The 20,468-nt window shown below is 37.9% G+C and overlaps 1 long non-coding RNA gene across 1 annotated transcript in view; it reads left to right on the top strand.

The window, feature by feature from the left end:
• Positions 1–20,468, top strand: part of LOC307182424 — a 109,428-nt gene that overhangs the window by 83,238 nt on the left and 5,722 nt on the right. The window contains exon 2 of the long non-coding RNA XR_013827167.1: positions 5,581–5,690. This is a non-coding gene — a long non-coding RNA (uncharacterized lncRNA). The remainder of the gene's footprint in view (positions 1–5,580; positions 5,691–20,468) is intronic.

The following is a 20,468-nucleotide window of genomic DNA, read 5'->3' as shown; positions in this document are numbered from 1 at the left end:
CCTTCCTCTCTCCTTCACATCAATCACAAAATTCTTTAGATTCCACCTTCTTAATATCTGAAATTTGTCTAATTTCCTCCATCCTCATCATATTTAACTTTGCTTTTCACTTCCCTTGATTCTGAAATTTCTTCCTAGTATCTTCTTACCATCTTGCCCCTCCATTTTTCACAGGCAGATAGAATAATATCTTCAAAAGGCCAATCTGATCGGCTTGCTCTCTTGATTAAGCTCCCTTCAATAGCTCCCCATTTACCCCCATATAGAGGTCTTCCTAAGAAGACCCTTAGGAGCTGATCATAGTTTATTTCTCCAGTCTCCTTATCCCCATTCTACACTTTGCATTCTAGGCTACAGCTCTAGTGTATTACTTGCATGTCCCTGAACAGTCTGTACACTCAGTTAGGTGCCCCTATCATTTGTTATAATAGCACCAGGGGTGCTATTGAAAATATTTATCACCTGCGGTGGTATGGGCACCAAGCAATCAAAACAGAGAACAGCCCAGTCAGAATAGATAATGATTATCAGCAGCCAGCTAAATACCTGTCCTGAGGAGCCCCCATGCTTATCCACATAGCACTTACTACAATGAATTGCTGTCTTACCTACTGTAGTAGAAGTCTCTTGTTTCTGTTATATTTATGGCTATGTTGTAGAAACTCACGTTAAAAAATTAATTTAATGAATGAATTTGGCAACTAAATTCCACTCAAGGATCTGTTTGTGAAATCCTGTTCCTTATCTTATTCTCCTGGTGACCTTTAGACATTGGAGGAAATGGAAAAAGTAGATCTTCCTTTGGTAAAATAGATCATATCTATACTTGGCACACACACAGATTTGTCTCTTCCTTCCTCTCCTCATCACTGCCAGAGTGAGACGATGGATAACATTGCCACCTTTTGAGTATTACATGCTACTGCTCACTTTTCTGGTGAGTTTTGGCTTTGTATTTCCGCTAAATGGCTGGGTTTTGATTTCTGGAAGCCTAGACCTTCAAATATTCCACTCAGCAGGATATGGTGAGACTGTGTAAATGATAATAAAGTCTGTTCATTAGTAAAGTTCTTGTCTGAGTTGTTAGGCAGGACTATGATGGTAAACACTTGTTTCTCTATCTTAGGCAACAATGTCTCTCATCTCACACGCTTTCCTAGAATGTTGTCACTCCCCTATCAAGAGATGGAGTTTACGTCCTCCACCTTTGGAACTGGGTTGGACTTTGTGGCCTTGACCACAAAGGTAGATGCTATTATGTGAGACTAGATGACTGTGAAATTAGGTCATAAAAACATAGCACACTTCTGTCTTGTTCTCTTGGAATGTTTGCTCTTGGAACCAGGCTGTGAGGAAGTGCATTCAGGTGCACAGAGAGGCCACAAGTAGGAAATCTAGTCTAAAGGTTGGATTCTGAAGGCTGGAGAAGATAGATGTTCTGAACTCAAAGACAGTCAGGCAGAGAAAGCAAATTTTTCTCTACTCTTCCTTTTTGCTCTATTTAAACCTTCAATGGATTGGATGAGGCCCTCCCACACCGAGGAGGGCAATCTGCTTTATTCAGTCTACAGATCCAAATGTTAATCTCATCAAGCAACACCCTCACAGACATACTCAGAATTATGTTAAACATACTCAGAATAATGTTTAACCAAATATCTGGGCACTTCATGGCCCACTCAAGTTGACACATTAAATTAGCCATCACAGACACTAAGTTTGGGGTGATTTGTTAAGAGGAAATACATAACTATAGTAAATGTCTATTCTTTCATCTTAAAGGTAGTGAATTTTATAAATGTAGTGATTGAGGTATAAAAATATATGTCTGAAAATGTAAAAACATTGTTTCTCTTTCCTTAACGATCCATTTGATGTCACAGCCACATTAATCACATCTCTGTATTGATTTGAATTTCTAAAGGTAATTTCATGTATAGAGATACAAATGAAGAGACAAAATGAACTTCTTCTCCTTTCTCCCCTCTCCTGAGCAATTCCAACCCTAAGGGAACAAAAAAAAAAAAAGCAAAGAATTGTCAAATTAGGTGAGAGTGAAGGCAGATATATTCCTGTTGAATGTTCTAAACACTTCTAATATTTAAAACCCCATTTCTGCATGCTTTGATCATTTTTAAGATCTGCACATGTGAGTCAGATCAATGGAGAAGCTGAAAGGCCCCTCACAAAATAATCATATGCTCCCCACCCGCTTGCAGTTATATGGAGTCAGGTGACTGTTTCTGGCCAATGGGCTATGAAGGGAAGTGATATGGATCACTCTTCAGTGGTGACCTTGGAAACTGTATGTTGGCATTGAGGAACTGCAACCTGGAAGCAGCCTAGTTGGCTGAGCTACCACGAGGAGCACAACTACCCTAGAGACCACCTGACCTATAGTGGACACATGGCTCCAGTGTGTTGAGCAGTGGAAACTTGGGGTGTTTTTTAGGCATAGGTGATCCTGATTAATACACATACCAGCAGCTGGAACTATCATCAGTATGGCCAACTGCCACCAGATTGTACTCCATGAAGTCCCCAGTGGACAAGACCTACCATGCATATATGTCTTTTAGTTTCTCACTTTTAAACATGAATGGGCAACAAAGAGCACCAAATATTTAAGTAAACGTTCTTACATTAAAAAGAGGGACCATAACAAACAAAAAAATGATCTTAGAGGAAACAGAAACAAAGCAGTGAGCAACAGAAAATTAAAAAAATATAGTTCTAACCTTAGGGGAATGTGAGGAGATATTTTATCCATGAAACAAAAACAGGTTGTTATTTAAAAAGAGATCAAGAAAAAGCCTTTAGGAATAAAAATTATAGTGCAATAGCTGAAATTAAAGTTTAATAAAAAGGTTGGAAATAAAGACAGGAAAACCTTCCACAAAGAAATGGGAAACAGAAAAAAAAGAATAAATTAGAGAAGAATGAATAAATTAGTGAAGGAGTGAGGTGTTGAAAGAGTGCTAAATTCTTCCATTGCAAAATAAAGTGTCAATAACAATATCTAAACTTGCCTAAATAACAACTATTGATGTAAGTATATTCTTTAGAAATAAAGGGTAGCCAGATGAATAATGAATAATGATTTCCTTTGTTTGGGAAAGGAAACTCAAAAGGGGAAGAAGTAGTGCAGATGATGGCTAATTTTCATGAGAAGTTTTATTAATGCTATTTAGCTTTTAAAACTATGAACATGCATTAAATGGGTATTTATTTTAAAAAATTAAAAAAAATATTTCTCTCTCCCTCTTATTTCTCTTTCCATCGTTTTCTCAACCATGACACTATTGACACTTTGGACCAGATAATTCTTTGTTTTGGGGACTGTCTTGTGCATTGTAGGATGTTTAGCAGCATTGCTGGTCTCTACCTGCCAGGTGCCAGTAACACCCCTCCACCTCACCCCAACCAAAAATGTCTCTGGACATTGTCAAATATCCCCTGGGAGATAAAATTGACCCTCTGTTGAGAGCCACTGCTCTAAATCTACACAAAACTAACATAAAAACAAACAAGCAAAAGATAGAGGTGCATAAGCTCTCCAGATGTCAATCAACAACGTGTCAGAAACATTTAGAATTCACTTTGAATGTACAGTTTGTTAACTGTCCATGAACTTTGAGATGTAAGTTCTCAGCTTCCATGTATTTAGATTTGTGTTGTGTTGTGTGGGTAATGCTGTTTGCCTAAAATTAAGATCCTAATACCCACTGTATACCTTGACTTTCATTTTAGCCACAGTGAATTGATTAGCAAGTCTAACAGGGGAGGCATCGAGAACCCTCTTGGCTCCAGTGCACCCCTGCTTGTTCAGAAGTTGCTGAATAATAATCCACTGTTCCAAAGGAGAGACCTAACTATGGAGGGGATGTAATTAAAAATAACAAGCTGTGTATGCTGGTTACCGCGGTAGCAAGTTTGACTCTGTGTACTTGCACTGTTTGGAGGAAAATCCTGCAGTTTTAACAGAACTCCCCTTGGGTCCAAATTAGTGGATGATCTTGTGGTCAGTCAGAAGTTTGACTGATGCTTTCATGTTGATAGAGTAACTCTGACAGCTAAGAATAGAATAATAATACAGAGAAGGCATAATAATAGACAGGTGCAGTTCTAATGGCCACAGCCTTCAGTCTGGAGAGCTTGTCAACCTTCTTTAAAGAGTCAGCAGGCTGATTTCTTTTTAATTTGGACACATGACACCTAGGATTTCATTTCTTACTTTGCATGGTGTGATGACCTGGTGGAGGAACCACACACATCAAGTGGTGTGTTCACATCACATAAAATTGAATATAATGCTTTCTCACTGTTTGGGGACATATTTTCTTAGTCCACTTGGAGAGACTCTCAGGAAAAATGATTTTACAGCACAAGAAGGGAGAGAGAGCCCTTAAAAAGAGGTGTCCTTAATGATTATCTTATCATTTAAAATTTTTAGCATTCCACTGATTTAGACTTGCTTTGTGCTCCATTTTATTTCCCTTCTCTCTCTCACACAGTATCTTCCTGTGTCTGGGCAACTGACCCACCTCTTCCTATGGAAATACTGATGGATTCTGTCTCTTCCCTTAGCAGCTAGACTCAGGCTTGATTTGCTCCAGGCATTTAAGTTAAAAAACAAACAGAAATGTTCTTTTCCTTCCTGTCTTTTACCTTCCTTGGGCCCATGACGTCTCTGGGGCACTGTGCAGCAGATGGAGAGATGGTGCCTGCTGTTTCAGCTCATGAGCAGCTTACCTTAGTGATTCAAACTGGAGATCAAAGAACTGTACAGGTTTGTAAGACAGAAACATCGAGATTCAACTTTTTATAGAGTTGCCAATTTTTAAAAAATCTACACAAAGGCAGCCTACTCAAAGGCAATATATATTTATCCTTTTTCATTAAAGAAGTAACAGAATGCAATTTTCATGGGCATAAACATTGTCCATTTTCATGAACGTAGATTTGTGGTCAGAGGTTGAATTGCAAACTCATTCAAGAGCTTAACAAAGGGTCCATGTGGTTAAATGCAAGCAAATAGTCAGGAAACGATATTTGTGAAACATATTCTTTTAATTAACATGAATGACTAAGAAGAAGAAATGATAATTTTGCCTGCATGTTACATTAGTAAGCTTCTCAGGGCTTTAAGGGTTTAGAAGCCAAGATGACAAGAAAATGATTTAGAGGATTTGAGAAATTCACAGATAAATTGTTAATTGGTAACTATTCCTGTTGCTAGCTTCTTCCATAAGAAAAACTGTAGGTAGCATTCTATACCATCTTGGCTCATCTGGACCGACCAGGCACGTGATAGGTATTACTGTTGAATGAACTAAAGGAATTTGCCACATACGATCATCCTTGAAACTTAGATAACCAAGCTATGGGAGTTGTTCAAAATGATTGAAACTTAAATATAAGCCCACATTTTGTAGTGATGTATCCAGTTTTTCAAGGAGTTAATGGGTAGAACAGGTGTTCCCAACTAATCTTTCAAAAGCTAATCTTTCAAAAGCTCTATTCTTTTATTCTTGGTTCTTACAGTCAACAAACATTTACTGAGCATTTATTATGTTTCAGGCAGCGTGGCTGGAACTAGGAATACAGAGACTCAAATACAGTCATTGACCTCAAGGAACTCACATTCTCATGGAGCGGAAAACAAGCACACAGATATATATGAATCTGTGGTAAGTGCTAAGATGGAGCTGTACCTAACCAAGTTGGAAGGAGGCGTTGGGGTCAGATAAAGGGTTTGGGAGATGTGTCAGGCAAATCCTGAAGGAGCAGAGAGACATACTCTGCTGAGGAAGAGGAAGCAGTATTCCAGGAATTTGGTCCAGGCTTTTTTCTACTTTGTGGCTACTTGGAACTTGGGTAGGGGCTGAAGAACAGTTATGAGGAGGGGTCTCATCCTTGAGGGAGCTGCCTCAGATAATAAGAATACATTTAGGTGTGACCTATGCTATTAGTTTATATTCTCAGGACTCTCTCCCTTGTTTGTATAAAAGACTAATGATTTGTTTGTTTGTTTGGTTTTGGTTTGTTTCATAAAAGACAGAACAATTTCCATATGATATCATTTGAAGTCTATTGTGGCAGTTAAACAAAATTGTGTTGAAAGAATGACAATAGTATTTATTTGATGAAATGATAAGAAAGATTAATGATTTTAGGCATCGTTTAATCCTGTGTTAACTGCTGCTTGCTTGTCCATATTAAACTGGTATTAAATCATGGATAAAAACTGGATTCAGACAAAATTTCTAGTTGCTTTCCAATCACAGGGCAATATGAGGTAATCCAGGACTTGGGTTAAAATACAAAATACTCTGGGTTTTTTTTTGGATGGAATATCTTTATGGGCTAAACATATCTCAAACAATTGATGGAAGAACCACATTATAAGTAAGCTACGAGGGAGCTATGTGTAAAACTAACTTTTAGAAGATTTACCCCTAATCTTTTATAATAAAAGAATGTTAAGAATTACATTTTCAAGTGACAGGATCAGAATTTGTTTGGACTAAAGCTAGTGTAAGTTATTAATACCAAAATAAGAACATATGCATTATCAAGTCTTTCCCGCCATTACTAGTAGGGATTTACAAAACAACTTTGTCATAAGCTTGGACAGATTATTTCTATCAGACCACAACATAAAATGCCATTAGATATTAAAGGCTTGCCAATTAAGGGTTTATCTTTGCAACAGAACCAGCAGATGAGTGACGGAAATGTGCCATTTCCATCCCCTATAATTTGTGGAACTAACAGCAGATTAGTTGTAGCAGATTAGTTGTGCAACTCATTCACTCAAACTTGGCTTCCTTCGTAGCCTTTTTTTTGTGTTTTTTTTTTTCATATTTACTATTTACAAGTGTAGGGATATAGTGAGTCAGCTGGAGAAAGGCTCTTGGGTGGAATCTGGACAAAGAATTCTGGAAAGCAGAGGAAAGCTAGGCTGAGACTTTAAAATAAAGTGACAGCTAAGAAACAGTAGCTTAGGTCAAAACCTCTAAGAAACCTAGACCAGCGACACTATTGCTGTACCACTAATGTATAGATTTTTGTGTTCTTCTGTAAATTGAATACTCCTGTCTACATTAATTCACCTTGACTCTAGCCTATAGGGCCATGGTTGAGGTGTAACAAATGAGTGTGGTCTCTGAAATTTTGGGAAACCCCAGGGCAAGGAAAGATACAGTAACTCCTGTGGAAGGGGAAACTGTGCTTTAATACAGGGCTGTGGCTTTCTGGTGCTGCCTTTGTGTGACTTTTTAGAAGGTGTCCCCTCTGGGCAGGGCAGAGTGTTGGAGAGCAGAGTGGAAGCTGGATTTCAGCCCTTACTCATCTCCACAACCACGCACCACTTGAGTGGCCTGTGTTTTAATAGTGGCCTGTGTTTTAGTAAAGGCCTGTGAAGAGAGTCCTTCATAATAGCTTCAGAAAGCTCTTGCCCTAGACTCTTAGTGTAATGCGCATGTCTACCTTCTCCTCTGTTTTATCTTGAGCCTAGTACAAAGCCCAGCTCAATAAATATTTGATCTATAGCTGCAGCTGATTAGCTGACAAATAGGTGAGCCTCTAGGTTAGAATTTTTACTTGGCTATATCTCCTGAATACATTTTAAAAATGGGGATGCTTCAGTTGTGATAAGGCAATTGGATTCTATCTGTAGGTCGAGACCTACAATTTTACACATTGGCTGTTATGATAAAATATCCCTCATTGACATGTGTGACTTGCTACCCAACTGCTTCCTTTTTCAGAAGAGGATATATTAAGTACTTCAGACTGTTTTTAATCATTGTACAGCCAAATCACTACAGAGACATATGAATATTCATCAAAAGCTCAAAGAGACAATAAAGTGAAGAAACCAGAGGGTAAGTGAGAAACAAAGGGAGGGAAAGAGGGGAAAAAATATCTGCAGAGATAGCAAGTTGGAGGTAACTGGCTCAGTGATAACCCTTTTCTCTTTCTTGTGTTCTTTTCCTTTCTATCCACAGGGGAGTATCTTTTCTGAGCAGGCATAAAACTTTCTCCTATTTTCAGCAAAGATGTTCTCTGCTAGCTCAGTACCTGGGTCATCAGAACAGACACTTGTCTGATGAAACAGGGCTCTCCTGTTTGGATAGATTACATTAACTACAAACATATGTTACCTGTGAAGAATTTCCTAGATATAACATAGAGCATCTTTCTTTTGAACATTTTTACTTTGCACTCAAACTGAGTTCTGATTCTGTGCCAAAATATATCTTGCAATTACCTGATTACCAGAAACTAGAGGAAGCATTCTTAGCTTAGAACCATATGTGCCCTTTCTCTTGCTTCTTGTTATCTGCTGTACTTAATGTTTTGACTCCATAGGTGAATCAAACGCACAGGAAATTTCGTGCCCAGTGTCCTCCTCTTTCGCCGCTGCATCAGAAACTACTCATTTTGTCATGGAGACAGAGATGAAATGCTGGAAACATTTTCAATTTCTTTCATGATCTACCTTTGTTTCTAAGAAATGTCTAACCCTTGACTTCTAAATTTGTGGTTCTTCTAGCAGTTATTTTTGTCCATGAGGAAATTGGACAGGAGTTGGAATTTAGTAAATTTCATCATGTGAAACTGTTTTTCATAAGGGCCTGAATTGGAATCTTTCAGAATTTACATGGTGGTCGTGGTGGTGGTGGGAACAGGGGATGGTGAGGCAAAGAAGGCCAAGAAAGCTTTTAAAGTAGCTTTAGACTCTGGAGTTTCTTCATGAAAATAGCATTTACTCAGCTTAATCTAGGAACAGATAGTATGTGCTGCTAAAAAGAGGTATGTAGAGAGCTGGTTTATTTTTCTAAGCCAAATATTTTCCCATTCTTGAATGTGACCTCAGTAGTAGAAGAGTTACAAATTAATGGCTTAATCTATCATCATCTTCATTTCTTGGTGTGGGGCTCTAGAGCGGTGATGCTGAGGGTCCTTGGGTGAAAGAAATTGTGCCCAGAAACACTTGAGGGGGTGAGTGGCACTTAGCCTGAGAACCGTATTTACTCAACCAGTGAAGGAAGGCTTAAATCCCACTTGGATAATCAGCAATTTCTCTTCACAGTAGAGGGAATTCTAGCAAACTGTATTTAGGCAAAGAAATAAAAATGGCTTGGGGTGAGGCTATTAAATCTCAAGCTATAACATTTGAAATTTAATAACGACTCTTGGCTCTTTCCTATAGGAAAGTACCATGCTAACTGGCTTACATCAGCATGGATGCTTGCCCTCATTAGCTTTAGGGCTGTCAAGACCATGACTTGTAAAATTTCACCCTTCACCCTGGTGTGAAGGGCCGTGTACTTATGGTTATGGAGAACACAGAAAAGCATTTATTTTCCAGAAAGTTTAAGTGATTGGAATATTGGACGCAATATTTTTATTTTGAACTTTGCCTGTTCTTCTGAATGTGTAACTAAATACAGAAAATAAAAAATAGGAGAAGTTTAAATGAACCTTACCTGAGGCAAAAATGGAAAGTTAAGCATTAGTTAGCTTAGAAAATGAGATTTAGAAACTGAAAAAAAAAAATTAAGAGAAAGAACAAAATGACAACTGGATTTTAAACATTTCTTTTATTATTTTTAATGAAAACAATCACAAGAATCAATTTTATTCTCATACATTAAAAAGCCACCTACATTTACAGAAAGTTGATTTAAAAATATGTAAAAATATTATTTTCCTTTGCTGTGAGGACTCTCAGAGGAGGATGAGCAATAAATATCAGAAAATGAATATCATTGAGATATTTCTGAGATTTGGCCTTAGCTTTGTGTGCACAGTATAAAGATATTAGCAAAATTACGTTCTTCCTTTGATGCTTTCTCCATTTAGGAGAGAATTTGTAATTATGTCCTCTACAAGATGCAAATAAATAATTAGGTTTGGAGAATTTTTTCCCCTGAAGCAAGAAGCATGATTTATTATTAAAAGTACACCTAAGATGGTAATCATATGCTCTTGACAATAAAATAATAGAATTCACTGATCCAGGATGCTGGGAGCAGGATAGGAAGGAGAATATGTGTGGGAACATGCCTGGGTGCTGAGCGCTATATAAGACTAATAAAACAATAACAAATATGATTTGGTGGTGCGTGCTCCAATAACTGCAGGGCTGAAAAGCAGTGTGAAACATTGCCTAATGATGAAAACTTCATTAGGAGGTGAGCTTTGTTGATTACAAATTAAATATTATCCCATTCTGCAAACTTAAGTTTGAGACCTGCGCCAAGCCTCACAGCAATTTTCTTTGAACCTTGCTCTCAGTTCACTAGGCCAATCTGCTTTCTATGCTGAAAATGTTCCAGAGGGAAGTTAGGTACTATGGCATTACATTGAAAGGAAAATGGATGGGAAATTTAAAAGCTTGGCTTCTAGTTTCAAATCTGTCAAATTGGACATATAAAACTCCTTTGGGTTTTAAAGTGATGTGTCCTTCCAGCACTAAAATTCCTTGACTATTGCCTGTAGCTCCTCAAATTCTTGTAAGGAATGGGTGCACATCTAAGGTCTCAGATGGAAACTTTGCCTCGGGGGTCTAGTCTTATGAACATGTACCCAAACTATTACCTTCTTTATCTGTTATTAGCCTTGGTGAGGAGATTCTGATTGTAAGTTTGGACACTGAAGGAGGCAGTAAATTTAGAAATTTCAGGAATGTAATGGAATTGAATATAAATTATACACAGTTAAAAGAAGTCAGAGGAAACTTATGGTGAGATAGGTTCTTAGACTTGAACGCGATGAAAATCAGACTTGGTACCACTTCCAGGCTGCCGAGCTGCACGGAGTTTTCTCGCCAACAGCTCTCGGATTTCATGGACTGAGACCCAAACCTCAGGATTTTATTCAATGCTACCACTAGGTGGCACCAATGAATGGTACCTTTGCTATATAAAGCTTCCTATCTTTTTTTTTTTTAACATCTTTATTGGGGTATAATTGCCTTACAATGGTGTGTTAGTTTCTGCTTTATAACAAAGTGAATCAGTTATACATATACATATGTTCCCATATCTCTTCCCTCTTGTGTCTCCCTCCCTGCCACCCTCCCCATCCCACCCTTCCAGGCGGTCACAAAGCACCGAGACAATATCCCTGTGCCATGCGGCTGCTTCCCACTAGCTATCTACCTTACGTTTGTTAGTGTGTATATGTCCATGACTCTCTCGCCCTGTCACAGCTCACCCTTCCCCCTCTCCATATCCTCAAGTCCGTTCTCCAGTAGCTCTGTGTCTTTATTCCTGTCTTACCCCTAGGTTCTTCATGACATTTTTTTTTCTTAAATTCCATATATATGTGTTAGCATACGGTATTTGTCTTTTTCTTTCTGACTTACTTCACTCTGTATGACAGACTCTAGGTCTATCCACCTCATTACAAATAGCTCAATTTCGTTTCTTTTTATGGCTGAGTAATATTCCATTGTATATACGTGCCACATCTTCTTTATCCATTCATCCGATGATGGGCACTTAGGTTGTTTCCATCTCCGGGCTATTGTAAATAGAGCTGCAATGAACATTTTGGTACATGACTCTTTTTGAATTATGGTTTTCTCAGGTTATATGCCCAGTAGTGGGATTGCTGGGTCATATGGTAGTTCTATTTGTAGTGTTTTAAGGAACCTCCATACTGTTCTCCATAGTGGCTGAACCAATTCACATTCCCACCAGCAGTGCAAGAGTGTTCCCTTTTCTCCACACCCTCTCTAGCATTTATTCTTTCTAGATTTTTTTGATGATGGCCATTCTGACTGGTGTGAGATGATATCTCATTGTAGTTTTGATTTGCATTTCTCTAATGATTAATGATGTTGAGCGTTCTTTCATGTGTTTGTTGGCAGTCTGTATATCTTCTTTAGAGAAATGTCTATTTAGGTCTTCTGCCCATTTTTGGATTGGGTTGTTTGTTGTTTTGTTATTGAGCTGCATGAGCTGCTTGTAAATTTTTCAGATTAACCCTTTTTCAGTTGCTTCATTTGCAAATATTTTCTCCCATTCTGAGGGTTGTCTTTTGGTCTTGTTTATGGTTTCCTTTGCTGTGCAAAAGCTTTGAAGTTTCATTAGGTCCCATTTGTTTATTTTTGTTTTTATTTCCATTACTCTAGGAGGTGGGTCAGAAAGGATCTTGCTGTGATTTATGTCATAGAGTGTTCTGCCTATGTTTTCCTCTAAGAGTTTGATAGTTTCTGGCCTTACATTTAGGTCTTTAATCCATTTTGAGCTTATTTTTGTGTATGGTGTTAGGGAGTGATCTAATCTCATGCTTTTACCTGTATCTTGTCCAGTTTTCCCAGCACCACTTATTGAAGAGGCTGTCCTTTCTCCACTGTACATTCCTGCCACCTTTATCAAAGATGAGGTGTCCTTAGATGTGTGGGTTTATCTCTGGGCTTTCTATCCTGTTCCATTGATCTATCTTTCTGTTTTTGTGCCAGTACCATACTGTCTTGATTACTGTAGCTTTGTAGTATATTTCTGAAGTCAGGGAGCCTGATTCCTCCAGCTCCTTTTTTCGTTCTCAAGATTGCTTTGGCTATTTGGGGTCTTTTGTGTTTCCATACAAATTGCGACATTTTTTGTTCTAGTTCTGTGAAAAATGCCTGTGGTAGTTTGATAGGGATTGCATTGAATCTGTAGATTGCTTTGGGCAGTAGAGTCATTTTCACAATGTTGATTCTTCCAATCCAAGAACATGGTATATCTCTCCATCTATTTGTATCATCTTTAATTCCTTTCATCAGTGTCTTATAATTTTCTGCATACAGGTCTTTTGTCTCCTTAGGTAGGTTTATTTCTAGATATTTTATTCTTTTTGTTGCAATGGTAAATGGGAGTGTTTTCTTGATTTCACTTTCAGAGTTTTCATCATTAGTATATAGGAATGCCAGAGATTTCTGTGCATTAATTTTGTATCCTGGTACTTTACCAAATTCATTGATTAGCTCTAGTAGTTGTCTGGTAGCATCTTTAGGAATCTCTATGTATAGTATCATGTCATCTGCAAACAGTGACAACTTTACTTCTTCTTTTCCGATTTGGATTCCTTTTATTTCTTTTTCTTCTCTGATTGCTGTGGCTAAAACTTCCAAAACTATGTTGAATAAGAGTGGTGAGAGTGGGCAACCTTGTCTTGTTCCTGATCTTAGAGGAAATGCTTTCAGTTTTTCACCATTGAGGATGATGTTGGCTGTGGGCTTGTCATATATGGCCTTTATTATGTTGAGGAAAGTTCCCTCTATGCCTACTTTCTGCAGGGTTTTTATCATAAATTGGTGTTGAATTTTGTCAAAAGCTTTCTCTGCATCTATTGAGATGATCATATGGTTTTTCTCCTTCAATTTGTTAATATGGTTTATCACATTGGTAGATTTGCGTATATGGAAGAATCCTTGCATTCCTGCAATAAACCCCACTGGATCATGGTGTATGATCCTTTTAATGTGCTGTTGGATTCTGTTTGCTAGTATTTTGTTGAGGATTTTTGCATCTATGTTCATCAGTGATATTGGCCTGTAGTTTTCTTTCTTTGTGACATCCTTGTCTGGTTTTGGTATCAAGGTGATGGTGGCCTCATAGAAGGAATTTGGGAGTGTTCCTCCCTCTGCTATATTTTGGAAGATTTTGAGCAGGATAGGTGTTAGCTCTTCTCTAAATGTTTGATAGAATTCACCTGTGAAGCCATCTGGTTCTGGGCTTTTGTTTGTTGGAATATTTTTAATCACAGTTTCCATTTCAGTGCTTGTGATTTGTCTGTTCATATTTTCTATTTCTTCCTGATTCAGTCTTGGCAGGTTGTGCATTTCTAAGAATTTGTCAATTTCTTCCAGATTGTCCATTTTATTGGCATAGAGTTGCTTGTAGTAATCTCTCATGATCTTTTTTTATTTCTGCAGTGTCAGTTGTTACTTCTCCTTTTTCATTTCTAATTCTATTGATTTGAGTGCTCTCCCTTTTTTTCTTGATGAGTCTGGCTAGTGGTTTATCTATTTCGTTTATCTTCTCAAAGAACCAGCTTTTAGTTTTATTGATCTTTGCTATTGTTTCCTTCATTTCTTTTTCATTTATTTCTGATCTGATTTTTATGATTTGTTTCCTTCTGCTGGCTTTGGGGTATTTTTGTTCTTCTTTCTCTAATTGCTTGAGGTGCAAGGTTAGGTTGTTTATTCGAGATATTTCCTGCTTCTTAAGGTGGGCTTGTATTGCTATAAACTTCCCTCTTAGAACTGCTTTTGCTGCATCCCATAGGTTTTGGGTCGTTGTGTCTCCATTGTCATTTGTTTCTAGGTATTTTTTTATTTCCTATTTGATTTCTTCAGTGAACACTTCATTATTAAGTAGTGTATTGTTTAGCCTCCATGTGTTTGTATTTTTTACAGATCTTTTCCTGTAATTGATATCTAGTCTCATGGCGTTGTGGTCGGAAAAGATACTTGATACAATTTCAATTTTCTTAAATTTACCAAGGCTTGATTTGTGACCCAAGATATGATCTATCCTGGAGAATGTTCCATGAGCACTTGAGAAACATGTGTATTCTGTTGTTTTTGGATTGAATGTCCTATAAATATCAATTAAGTCCATCTTGTTTAATGTATCATTTAAAGCTTGTGTTTCCTTATATATTTTCATTTTGGATGATATGTCCATGGGTGAAAGTGGGGTGTTAAAGTCCCCTACTATGAATGTGTTACTGTCGATTTCCCCTTTTATGGCTGTTAGTATTTGTCTTATGTATTGAGGTGCTCCTATGTTGAGTGCATAAATATTTACAATTGTTATATCTTCTTCTTGGATCGATCCCTTGATCATTATGCATTGTCCTTCTTTGTCTCTTCTAATAGTCCTTATTTTAAAGTCTATTTTGTCTGATATGAGAACTGCTACTCCAGCTTTCTTTTGGTTTCCATTTGCATGGAATATCTTTTTCCATCCCCTTACTTTCAGTCTGTATGTGTCTCTAGGTCTGAAGTGGGTCTCTTGTAGACAGCATATATAAGGGTCTTGTTTTTGTATCCATTCAGCCAATCTGTGTTTTGGTGGGAGCATTTAGTCCATTTACATTTAAGGTAATTATCAACATGTATGTTCCTATTCCCATTTTCTAAATTGTTTTGGGTTCATTATTATAGGTCTTTTCCTTCTCTTGTGTTTCTTGTCTGGAGAAGTGCCTTTAGCATTTGTTGTAAAGCTGGTTTGGTGGTGCTGAACTTCTCAGCTTTTGCTTGTCTGTAATGGTTTTAATTTCTGCATCAAATCTGAATGAGATCCTTGCTGGGTAGAGTAGTCTTCGTTGCAGGTTTTTCTCCTTCATCACTTTCAGTATGTCCTGCCACTCCCTTCTGGCTTGTAGGGTTTCTGCTGAGAGATCAGCTGTTAACCTTATGGGGATTCCCTTGTGTGTTATTTGTTGTTTTTCCCTTGCTGCTTTTAATATGCTTTCTTTGTATTTAATTTTTGACAGTTTGATTAGTATGTGTCTTGGCGTATTTCTCCTTGGATTTATCCTGTATGGGACTCTCTGTGCTTCCTGGACTTGATTAACAATTTCCTTTCCCATATTAGGGAAGTTTTCAACTATAATCTCTTCAAATATTTTCTCAGTCCCTTTCTTTTTCTCTTCTTCTTCTGGAACCCCTATAATTCGAATGTTGGTGTGTTTAATGTTGTCCCAGAGGTCTCTGAGACTGTCCTCAGTTCTTTTCATTCTCTTTAAGCTTCCTGTCTTTCAACGTGGGCGATCTCTTCTCTGTTGCTGAATTTGCTCAGTAGGGGAATCCTAGTTTTAGGACCTCCTGGCTATACCATGAATAAATGATTTAATACTGATATAGCCAATGTTCTTAGAGCAAAAGACCTTTATTCTGAATCTTCCTAGAGAATGTGACCATGATATATTGAGCTCACTTCTCCTATAACTAAGAATAACAATGTAACTTGAAGTCAAGACTGGTGTGTGAACAGGTTGCCTTTTTTGTGCACTTACAGGTAGATGAGTAGTGTGGCAGTCCTTTCCTTGCCTGCAGTATCTCCACAGGAGAAGACGAAAATCTTTCAGGTTAATCCCTCAGGGGAAGGTTTTCTTGATATATGGCTGAGCTTTAATTATACTTGAGATGCAAAGACTTGGCTGAAATATTATAGTTTGTATAATATTTGAAACATTTGCCATATTTTTTTCCTTTCTCTTCTCCCTACTCAAGCAAGCAGTCAATTTTGGGCTCATTGCCTCAGAGGAGAGATGTAGCTGTACAAGAAATAGTCATGTGCTGTGAATGTCTTTGAAATTTGTGTTTCAAAATCCTTAATATTTTTGGGAGAAGGATTTATGGGAATAGAAGAAGTACTTCACCAGAAGCTGGGAAGAGAGCAAGGCTATAACCTACCCCAGACTAGAAAGAACTTTCCTTAGGGTAGAAAGAGAGGAAAAGGTCTGTGGGACCCAGGAAAAAGGGGACCTGGGGACTGCTGGCTGCCAGTGCTATTAGGGCAGCTCAGGACTTTAAAAGGAAGTGGCTTCCTGTTGCATTTGGGCTGATGGGAACCCTACAGCATCACGTAAGATTTTTCTCCTGCAATTGTGGAATGGAAATAGCAGAGAGCCATAAAAACTGAAGAGGTTATGTCATCAGAGTTAACGGATATTACAGTGGCAACCCACTTGTGTGGACTGGACCCCTCCATATTAACCATCACATCCACAACCCTCAGTGCCTTGGGAATTCATGTAACTTTAGAAAATGGTAAAACTAACTTTAAGTGTTTTCTGTTAGTATATAGCATGAGGACTTAAAATAAAATGTTGTAGAAAATAAGATTATTTTTTATACATCTGAATATGTGGACTGCATTTCATCCTTTCTCTGCTGGGAAGGATTTTCTTTATATATCCATCAGGAGTATCCTAGAATTCTCCTGATCTTTCCCAGTCTGGCTCACCACAACCCACTTTAAACACCTTTGCTCAGTGGGGTTGGAAGTGATCTCTTTGGAGATTTGCAGCATGTAAACTCCCTCACGGGATGCTTTCCTCTCCTGCTTTCAGTTGTGGTTATTCGAGAACATGGCATCATAGCAGCAGTCTTGGTATATACATGGGGGAATGCCATGACATCTAATATAGTATGTACTCAACTGGCATTTGCCAAATAAACCAGGGAGTGAGCACAGAAGTCTAGCTTTATTAATAGTAGTTTGAAATAAAGAAGCAGATTCACATGGAACTACACTGGGCCAAAATCTCATGCATTTAAAGATTCTTCAGTGGATTGTTAGGACTTGGGAGATTTTTCTTTTTCTTTCCTCTCTTTGATGTTATAAACAAATATAAAGGCCACTGAAATTAAGGTCAGGGATATTTTCATGATGTCATGCTCTGCTTTCATTGAGAAGTTATAGTTGCATAGGGATATGTATGATATCTGAAAGATATCAGATTTTCTTTTCTTTTTAAAAAATCTTTGTCAGTTTTGTAAAATGATACAGGACTGAAAAAATTGTAATATAGAAAAGTACAAGAAATATAAAAATCACCTGATATCACAAGGAGGTAATTTAAAATTACTGTTAAAAATTTATGGATCCTCCGGAGCAGTTCTCTCAGGGTTGCTTGAGATGCTGCCTCCAGGGCTTGACGTCCTAAAAATTCCCACTGAATAAAACATTACTCTCAACTTTTAGGTTGTGCATATTTTTTAAGTCGATAGTTATGGTGACCGATGAAGGGACCAGAGCAGATTCTTCTCCTTTGCCTGAACTCTACGAGGATCCAGAGCCTTGGTACCAGCAGAGGCCTCTTGTGCCCATCCGTCTCCTCAGGGAGTCCAGATGAATTTGCTTGAGTCTCTCCTGGTTCTAGGATCTCCCGTTATTGGTTGATGATCCTAAGTTTTATTTGGTGGGGGAATAGGTTATCCTTGAAATTTGATTTCAAGAAGAGGTACCTGGGTTATCCTCAGTCGAAGGACTGGGAAGATTTTGCTCAGTTTAGGCACTGAGCAGGTTGTCCTCAGGGAAAGGCACTGGGAAGACTCAGTTTAGATGCTGAGCGGTTATCCTCAGTTTAAAGACTGGGAAGACTTTGCTCAGTTAAACACTGAGTAAGGTGGGACTGAATAATTAGGGGGAAGACTGGCCTGTTTTTCCTTGAATTGGCTACCTTAATAGAGTTTGTTAAAATAAAACTGAAATCTTATGAGAGTTTCTGAGCTCCAAAGAAGGGACTCTCTCCTCCCGGCCAGCAACAGCTTTCTCAGGTGACTGAGAAACTTGCAGGGGTGGTGGAAGTAAGACCTCATGCCATGCAGCTGTCCCTATAGGGAAACCCACTGATTTAATTAACAACCTGCTCAACCGGGGACACGAATAAGAATTGGCCATTCCACGATCTGAGCACCCGTGGTAGTCTTATAAGCCACCAGGAGAACCTGAGGTTTGTAAGAGGGGGCTGAAACAACTCTGGGGCAAAACCTAGAGGAGTTAAGCTCTCAAGCAGCACATTGGCCCACCACACTATCGTCACTAGCAATTTTATTTTGACAAACTGACCTCAGAATGGGAAATAAAGCTTTTAAAACAGAAGAAAAAGGAACGACAGATTGCCAGTCTCCAACTAATACTCCAGCCTGGTTTATGTACGTACAGCTACTTACTTAATTGGAAATTAAAGGAAATCTCGCCCTAAAAATGAGGGGGCTCTTTTATTGTATATACAGTTAAGTTAAACTGAGTTTTAAAAGCTGGCTTGATAAAAGTATCTTTCAGAATTCTGACTTTAAACAAAGACCTTCAGCGGGGGACCTGCATTTCTCGGTGTCTTTGAGATGTAAATGTTCTACCTGATCTTCCTAGGACATTCAGTGTGTGTGAGTGTGTGTGTCTGTTTTGAAAACTTGACCTCTGCCATGCTTTTCTTAAGAGTAAACTCTCTGGATTTTACTTAGGTGACATCCTCCCCCACCCTCTTATGGAGAAGCCTCTGGCGTCTTATTGGTTTGAATCACTATTAATATATTTTATTAATGGCCAAATGATGGATCCTTTTAAATTGGAGAAACTAACAAATTGGTGAATTAGAGCGCTCTCATTATAAACAGATGTTTTATGGTTACCTATAAAAACAATCAAATTAAAGGTGGAAAAAACAAATATACCTAATGATTAACCTAAGAACTTCTTTAGTTTAAAACAAAGAAAAACTGGTTTGGGAAGCTTCATTTGCAGTCTTTGCTTCCCCTCAGTGGGTCTTTCAGATGCTAATAAAATCATTAGAATAATTAATGTCGACAGAAAGTCTAGATACTATTTCCAACAAGGTAGAAATTTTAAAAGGAGCTATCTCAGACGGATAAAGAAATCTTTAGATGGTTATTTAAAATAGGATAAATTAAATGGACATTTATGTGATTAAAACACAAGGTTTTGATATTACTACACTGCCTAAGGTTAAATGGGCCAAAAGGGACCCTCTACTGGTCCCCAACATTAAAAGCCAAACAAGCCTGTTTTCTTTACCCCAGTTTTAAAATATATATTTAGGGGGCTAGAAAAATTTACACTGGGATACCTGACCAGCAATTATTTGAGGCAACAGTTAGGCCAAAGGGCCTAAGTTCCTCGAGTCAACCCCCCTCCAGTGATCCCAGAGTCTTATTTATATAAGAGTAGATAAAATGGACAGGGAACAAAAAGAAAGAAAAACTTCTAGAACTCCTATAAGATTAAAGCTTATTGGTTGGATCCTAATGAAAACTAAAGTTAAAAGGTATAAAAGTTGACAGAATTGAGATAAAAATGTACAAAATTGGTATATTTAAATGGGTTTTATATAAGATGGTTACATCTCTTGTTTAACTATATTGTAGGATAGATATGTTTCACTGGGGAATGCTTCCCCCTGCGTGGTATAATAAGACAAGGCAAATAGATCTGCCCTTCAGGAAATATTAATTGAACATACTAAAGGAAACCAATAGGGTTACCTGAGCCATACAAATAAGTAAAACTGGGGAACTAATATTCAAGGGCTAATAAAAAATGAAAATAGTGATTTTGCTCTGGGTTTAAACTTGTAAACTCAGAAAGAAGGTCTTTTCTGAATGCCTTATACAAGCCTTTGAAGGCATGATAAATTAAATTCTAAAGTTTTAGAACATAGATCTCTTAAATTTCAGTTTAGTTAGAAATCTTCTCACTGATAACGTATAGTTGGACAAATCAATCTTTTAGTATCGTTTAGGTGACAGACCTGTTCTTTGGGGAACTTTACAAATCTCTACAAACCAGAAATGTAAATACAGGCCACAAGGACCTGAGACTGAGCCTAATTTGCTCAATCAGACAAGACCTGAAACCAAGAAAAAAAAGGAGACAAAGTGACAGTTTTAAAATTCAAACCACTGGGAATGCTCCCTCAGCCAAACTTTA

This window comes from Stenella coeruleoalba (assembly GCF_951394435.1).
Source record: "Stenella coeruleoalba genome assembly, chromosome: 2".
Taxonomy (NCBI): Eukaryota; Metazoa; Chordata; class Mammalia; order Artiodactyla; family Delphinidae; genus Stenella; species Stenella coeruleoalba.
This window is presented reverse-complemented; position numbering and strand designations above follow the sequence as displayed.